Source organism: Phytophthora cinnamomi (assembly GCF_018691715.1).
Source record: "Phytophthora cinnamomi strain GKB4 chromosome Unknown Contig38, whole genome shotgun sequence".
In the NCBI taxonomy this organism is placed as follows: domain Eukaryota; phylum Oomycota; class Peronosporomycetes; order Peronosporales; family Peronosporaceae; genus Phytophthora; species Phytophthora cinnamomi.
In genome coordinates, this window is record NW_027150971.1 from 1,950,686 (window position 1) to 1,959,020 (window position 8,335).

Genomic DNA, 8,335 nt, shown 5'->3' on the forward strand with positions numbered 1-8,335 from the left:
TGCACTACAAGCCGGGCAAGAACAATATCCTCGTGTCGTGTTGGGTCGTCAAGTGATTGACGACGAGGATGAAGGTGTTGATCACTGCGCTGTGTGCGCAGCGTCAGGTATCAACCTGACGTCTGTGTCCCCCCGAGATGGATTTACACGATGTGATCGTCGCGGCGTACGCAGACGATGCGGTCTACGCCAACATCTTGTCGTACCACCGCTCTCCCAGTGACGAGACACTATAACTCTCTCGCGCAATACGCGCAACCAGATCGACCGCTACCATCTTGACAATGATCTGTTGTACTACAACATCGACCGTTTCGATGCTCCGCGAGTCGTCGTACCCAACAACGACGATCTGCGAGCTCGCATCATTCACAAGTTCCATGATAGCCCCGTGGGCGCACACTTGGGCCGCGAGAAGACCTTCGCGTCAGTAACCCGTGACTTTTACTGGCCCCGCATGTACAAATGGGTGCGTAAGTGTGTCCGCACTTGTGAGACCTGCCAACGAGTGAAGCCGTCCAAGTCGTCACAAGCGCCCCTGCACCCACTGCCGATCGCAACGGAGGCCTGGCGCTCAGTTTCCATGGACTTTGTCTTCGGGCTGACTACCGATGCCGGCGTCTTGGTTTTCGTGGATCGATTCACGAAGATGGTGCATCTCACCCCCGTGAGTGATACGGTCACCGCGGCTGAGACCGCGGCGCATTTCGTCGATTGCGTATTTCGCCACCACGGTTTACCGGAGTCGATCATCTCCGATCGTGACCCGCGGTTCACGTCCGCGTTCTGGACCGCCCTCTTCCAGCTTCTGGGGACGAAGCTGTCGATGTCGACGGCAGCCCATCCGGAGACGGATGACCAGACTGAGCGGGTCAACAGGGTCCTCGAAGATGTTCTTCGGAGTTACGCAACTTCTTTCGCGAGTTAGAGCAAGTTCTTACCCCTTGCCGAGTTTGCACTCTACAACGCTGAGCACGCCTCTACGGGGCTGACCCCGTTCTTCGCGAACAACGCGCGGCACCCGCGCGTCCCAGCTCTCCTCGCCATGGGGTGTCTGGTGCCTCCACTCTGGGTGGGGATGATGACGGTGGCAATGATGATTATGTTGTGACGAGTGGGACTCACGACCTCGAGTCACTGAACGCAGTCACCCGCTCCAAGGCGAAACAGGCTCTCGCGACGCCGAGCTCCGCGGCGTCTCCTCTCGCAGCATGGACTGCGCGAACCCTGATTGTCCCCGGTAATACCGGTACTCAAGTCGCGACCAACTACGCGCCGAAGTCCCCGGAGCGCCAGGTCGATAACGCCGCCGTTTCGGCGTTCGTCCAGCGACGCGCGTCATCGCCCGTTTTGTGCGCGATGCACTTCAAGATGCAGTGGATAAACAAAAAGAGAACGCGGACCGGCGCGGACGCAAGAATATGGCTACCTTCCGGATAGGAAAGCAAGTCCTCCTGTCGACCGACGGCATTCGCTCTTCCGCAGTTACCAATCTTGGCGCGAGCAAACTCGCGCCTCGTTTTATTGGACCCTTCAGAGTCGTGAAGGTTAACGGTGAAGCCTACACGTTGGATATTCCTACGTCATTACGATTACACCCGACGTTCTACGTCTGGCGGCTCAAGAAGTACCATCCCGCTGCTATCCCGTCGACGCTGGATCCCCCGGTGCCGGCGCCGGTGCGTAAAGCGAACGCCCCTGTACCCCCGTCCGCGGCGCTCCAAAGACGCGCATCTCCAACTCCCGAGTCCGCGGCAGTAACTCCCGGTTCGACTGGCGCGCCGCTTCAAGCTCCCTCCATGTCTGCGCGATCTGCGCAGTCGCCTCCTCTGCCTCCACCTGAGCGTCCAGAGCACGATTCGCTGCAGCCTCCACATCCCCCTGGAACACCCAGGCGTACGCCCTATCGCCGCGAACCCCCTCCGCCGATTGTTGACTCGGCTGGCCAAAAGTGCCGGATCGTGGATCACCTCGTGGCGCACGAGGACTCCCTCGTGCGACGCCTCGTGCGCTCGTACGAGTAGAATATCCACCCGCGGGATCCCCCCCGCGCGGCGTTATCGTGTCCGCTGGCTTGGTTATCCGCCGGACGAGGACACGTGGGAACCACGTTCATCTCTCCTCCGGGATGTCCCGGACGTGGTTCTCGAGTACGAGAGCGAAATCGCGAACGAGAGCGCCGCTGTCGCCGACCACGCGGCGATCAAGATCGCGACCGAGAACTCCATCGACGGCGACCCTGCGGCGATCGAGATCACGAACGACCACGAGCCGACGGGGATGCACCCCGCCGAGAACGAGCGCGGCGGCCTCCGCCTCGAATAGAAGGCACCGAGACCTCATTGAGCGCGCGCCGATACTAGGCGATCCACGACTGCTCCGCTTCACCGAGCGGCCGCTCGGCGATCTCGCGCGTCCAGTCCGCCTCGGAGTATTGCTCCGAGCTGCCTCAGACGACACAACCGTCGCAGACTTGCACGTAACAGATCCGATCCTCATTCCACGCGTTGGTACACACTCGCGTACGAAGCTCCCGCAGCGAACGTTCACCAATGACTTCCTCGCGACCCGCGAGCCACGCCACGAAGTTGTCGCTCTCCCGAAGCATCCGATTCCATCGGACGATCATAGCACACCACGAGCGCTGGAGCGAATCATACGCGACGCCATCAATACATTTTCCCCGCAGCGCTCAAAATCGACGGAAGTAACCTTGCATCGTCGCCAGTGGCTCTGGTGACTCCGCGCCGGACAAGTCATACAAGCCCCACGGCTTCAGCTCTCGATCCATCACGCGCAACGATGATGGAGCCTGCAGCGCCGTCGAAGCTTGTGTCATCGCTGTCGTCCTCGCGGCGCTCGCCCGCGTGTCTGCCGTCGTCCCCGTTATTGTCGCTGATTCCGCAGGCGTCGTCCCCGACCTTTCGCTGTCTCACTCGCACTTCGCCGACTCCGCAGGTGTCATCCCCGATCTTTCGCTGTCTCACTCGCACTTTGCCGCGTCCTGCCCCTCGCCGCGCGAGTCTGGTTGTGCTCCTGCGGTGCGCAGGAGCTGTGGTCCGCACGCATCGGGATATCCTAGTTAACGCCGCGCCAACTGACGTCTCAATTTCCAAGAGTTTCCCCCGCTTGCACTCACGTCTCGTGAGTGCTGCCTTGAGAGGAGGGTGATGTAATGGGCCCTCCATTTACATAAGTAGCTAGACATCTTTCCGATATTGAATAAGTAGGCATGGTCGGCACACGACTAGCGTGTGCTGACTCGTCATCTTCGGATTGGCTGAAGGGTGGGGAAGCCAGACCCTATTTTCAGCCAATCAGCTGTCGACCTTTGTTTGAGTGGTTCACATTAGTCCTAAGGGCTCGCGCCCCGGTCTAATAATAAATCGGAGTTGAATTTACATCGGACTTAATACTTAGCTCTGAGAACAAGACGCATCCTCAACACCTAGGTGTAAGCCTGTGACGGGCATACACCACACACCTACAACACCCACCTAGTCACCGAAGACTCAATAGGCTTGTTAGGATTAGAACCTGAAGGACCAGGAACTTTCCTTTGCACCGGGTTGATGTTTCCCCTGTGTACCGAGCTTCCGCTAGTCGACCGACGGAAGACTCAGCGTCACTAGCCACGAGCAAAGGCTAGCACGCTCACACACACAAAATATACCTCGCAGGCCCTCAGAAGGAAGGGTCCCGGCCTTTTACGGCGTGATACGAGGGTGCCGGGGCTAAACTTCGGCGAAAAAAAATAAATGGAGTGCGCTCTCGCTCCTCCACTACCTGGCGACGACTCGTCGCTACCAATACACCAGCCACTAACTCTTGGGCCTGCCAGGGATGAACACACGCTACACTAGTAGATGTGCCCACCGACAGTCATAATCCTACCTACCAGGTTTACCGTGAGCTGCAGGTCGTTCACTGCAGGCACCAGTGCCGCCCTTGCGTGGTTGGGAGGAAAAGCTGTTCTGTTATTGTTGCCCGAAGGCTTATCTTGTCTTCTCTTAAGTTTCCTATCGATCAATACAAATATCAAGTATAAACGCGTCCGTTTTGGACCGCCAATTATAACCTACGACTCTTCGGCCCTTTCTCTGCGACGTGACGGCGCTATCGACGACTCAAACGGCCGCTGAAACGCCACCGACGCCTGGGTACAGGCGCCGACGACTCATAAGTTCGGATCTTGCCAGTAGGTCCGCACCGTACTTAGCGGGCTGCAGCCGCCCATACTTGACTTGGGACCGTCGACGAGTCATCGTCACCGACCAATTTAAGCCTATCAGCGACCGGGGCGTTTGGTCCAATGACTGCCGATGGGTTGTGACTTACGAGTCATCGTCACCGACCAATTTAAGCCAATCAGCGACCGGGGCGTTTGGTCCAATGACTGCCGATGCGTTGTGACTTGCCAGTTGGCACCGGCGCCTCGAGTCTTCTTCGCCCCTTGTCTCGGCTTTGGGTTTTTGGCTTCGGCTTCATTTCCCGATACCATAACTGCCCCCACCGCGACTCGAGCCGCGTGCTGGTGAGCGTCGGGGTGCTTCCTGCGCCATGGTTGGTACCTCGTGCGCTGCCTAGTCCGCCGTGAACTCGGCGCTCAGGGCTCTTGGTGTGTCTCGGTCTTCTGTGGCGAGGCGGGTGAGCGCCTTTTGCCGCCCAGGTGTATAGCACGATGCCACGGGGCCGCCCGTCCGGAGAATTACTCCTCCTTCCGGATTTCCCAATGGGGTCAGACTCCGATAGCAGCACTAGGTGCTCCAAACGAAGGTGGCGTGTGGCCTTGTGAATCCCTGTAGGTGTCGTTTATCTTCGATAGAATGAACTTCACCTGGTGAGTTGTCTTCACAATGATAATGTCTTGGGTGTAGAGCGCTTACGTTACTTCAAACGTAAGTCTCCACGACTGGGGTTGAAACCACAAGCAGATCCTTCCAGCCAAACTTTCAAAATCAGAGAGTTAATATGCAAATATACAATTATACAGCCGCTACTTATTCTTTTGGGGGCCCTTGAGCGGGGGGCCCGTACACCGGTCTACTGGGGTTTCTTCCGGACCACCGGTCGAGTCCGAAAGCACCCTTCGCTCACGCACACCAGCTCCCGCAAGGAGATAATTAGCTCCAGGCGGAAGACTTTCCAAACGTTCAACTCCAAAAGGAGAACAACCTCCGGTCAGACAATATACAATCCTATCACACAGTAGTCAATCGATCGGATCCAGGGGTGACTACACACAACCTCCTAGAAACGCAGTTAATATGATATGGGACCTCCGAACGAAGGACCAACAACTGGAATCTGAAATAGGACAGGTCACCTCGGAGCGCGCGTCGCCCGATCACCGCCTAACTTGGTCTTAGCCTTTGGGAGAGTTCCACGGCGGTATTCGCGGTCAAGACGCGTCCAAGCGCAGGTCTTGTAGCTTAGGGCCGCCGGCAGGGTTAATCCCTCCGGTCGAGGCTTGTTCCTCTCGCTTACTTGACAGCACACCTCGTCCCTGGGGACGGGAAAGCACTTACGCCCTTCTTGGCAAATTGAACTCTCTGATTATCTTTTCTTAGGCTTCTGTATCCACTGTTCTCTCTGGAATCAGCTCTTTTATCTTGGTTTCACTATAGTCGGGGCGTGGCGTAATCACGTCGCGCGTCGAGCATGTCATGGATAGGGCAGGAATCTGGTCGGTGCATAACATATCATGGTCGGTCGTCTTGGTCGGTCGTTAACATCTTGGTCAGAGTATACTTGAAACTTGGAAGGTCTTTCTGGGTACAAATCAGGCTGGGACAGGGCGCGACCGGTCGCCCATCGAAGATCTTCGTCCGGAGCCTGGTGTCTGGAATCCTGCGTCCGGGGTACGGAGGCCAGTGAGTCTGGAGTTTGACTTGACTTCACTATGGCGGGAGTCTGGACGAACTTGAGCAATCTTCTTCGGCTCTCTGTCTGGACTGCTTGAGCCTTCCGTCTCGCTTGTGTCTTCGCTCTTTTCTTGTGCTCTTCCGTCGCATGTCTTACGGGCCTGTCGCTGTCCGGGCCACTGAGCAGAGACTTGGGCAATTTTTCTGGAGCCGCTTCGTGTCAACCGTCCCTCTCATCCCAATCTCTCATAGAGGAATTTACTCGGTTGCGATGACACCACGCGTAGCAAGGCGGACGAAAACGACCAAACGTCGGAGTGGTCCGGAGGGCGGCAAGGTAACCCAGCTCGCGGAAGTGGTCTCCCTTCTTTGCCCCATGTCGCGTCAGCCAATCGGGTCGCAAAACATCAACCGGAAACTTCTTTCATCGAAACGCAGCCAAATCGCGATTTTCCATCAGCCAAACAAGACGATGGTGGTCGCGCCTGCAGCGAGCGCCGTGAGCAGCGCCCCGACCGGGGCTGGCTACGCCACACCAGGCTTAGGCGAGGGACCTCCTCCGAGCGCCTCTCGTAGCTCGAGCGATGAGAGCGAGGCGGAGGAAGAGGAGGAGGAGGAGGCGGAGTCGCAGCCGCCCGCCCTGAAAGGGGGGACTCTGGACTCCGGGTCCAAGAACAAGGCGCCCACGCCTCCACCCAGCAGAAAAGCCTCGAGCCCGGTGAATCAGCCACAAGGGTCAGGTGCCGCGGTCCCCAAGAGCTTTCAAACGCTCGACACAGAGCAAGCGAAGGTTCTCCATGCGCAGGATCAGCTTTTGTCCGGGCAGGGCTCCACGCCTAGTCGGCCTGCGGCGTTTGACATCGCGCCAGGGGAGGCTCCAGACACCACCGTCCGGGTTGTCGGGATTCCGGCAACCGAGAGACACAACGACGGCAGTACCTTCCTGCAAGATGGCTTCGGCGTTCTGGAGGCATTGGTCCAGATGGAGAGTCTGGGGGCCACTGAGTTGGCCCACCTCTACGACTTCTTGGAGGAGGACGACATCATCAGCGACTTCATCCTGACTCCGCGCGAGGATCCGCTTTCGGAGTCCGAGCTCACGGCCCAACTCAAGAGCTTCCGGGTCAAGCGCGAGCTGGCGAGCATCCTGTCTCAGTTCGACGCCAAGCAACTGGCCTATCGAACGTTCGGGACGGTGTCCCTCCTCCGGAAGGTGACAGCCAAGTACGACATGATCAAGCGTCGACTGGAAGAGGACACAACAGTGAAGTCGGAGATCGAACTTCAGGAGGAAGTTCTTCAGCTCAAGCGCGCGCAGCAATTCCAAGCGGACTACTGGGTTTCCAAAGTGGCGGGGCTCCAGAAAGAGAAGAACGCGGCCATGGCTCAAGCGCGTGCTGACTTCCTACTTCTGATGGAGGAGCATGAGAGCGACGTCCGGGGCTTGCGTGCTCAAGTCAAGGCTTTGGAAGCGGAGTTGAAGGTCGCGCGGGCGTCTCGACTGACCCCGACTCCAAGGTCCCAAGGACCGCGTCTCCGGACGGCTCATGTGATGAATTTCCTCCACGCGCACGCGACGGTCATGATGAATTGACCTAGGCTCCGGGACCTCCTGGACCATCTGGAATCTGGAACCCAAATCCCTCCAGAGTGGCAAACTGTCTTTACGGTCATGGCCAACGACAATCTGGGATTCCAGGCACCAAGATTCGTCCGGATGGACCCGCCTGCGGACGAGGATGAGGAAACCAAGGAGAGTGGGCCGCCTCCGTCGGGTCCCGTCATCGACTTGTCACAGGGTTCACCGTCCAAGACGTCCGGGTCCAAACGCAAGCGTTCGGGTCAAGCGGAGTCTCTTCCCAAGTCGAGGTCCAAGTCGAGCAAGGTGGCACCGGACCAGGCACAGGTGTTCCCAACGGACTGGGTTCCGGACTCGAACTCCCGGTGCCGTCCAGAGGAGTCGCGTCTGCCTTTGTCGAGCGCGAAGGCCCGGGCGCACTTGGTGGATTATCCAGTCGTCTGGAAGGACTTGCGTCCAGATCTCCAGCTCCTAATGAAAGATGGTCTGGCGTTTCCGGATGCACTGGACTTGATCAATCAGGACAAGTGCCTCCACCCTAGGTTCCCCCTGTATCACCTAGTGGCCATGCTCGTGTCGATGATGCGCTGGCACCGTCCGGATACTGCGCTGTGGACTAAGCACGTGCCGCGTCGTTACCTGTCAGTCGCCTCGGTTGCTCTAGACAGTCTGCGCAAGGTCGACGACGATGTTCCGGAATGGGATGGCTCGCTCCCAAGTCTCAATCCAGACGCAGCCGAGCTCGAAGAAGACGAGGACGACGATGATGACGAGGCTGAAGACAAGGACGAAGAATACGACCCTCAGCAAGATCCGGACGACGGTGTCGACGACGAATATGACGGAGGCAACGGGGATGATGACGCAGGCGAAGTATCCGACCACGGTGAGG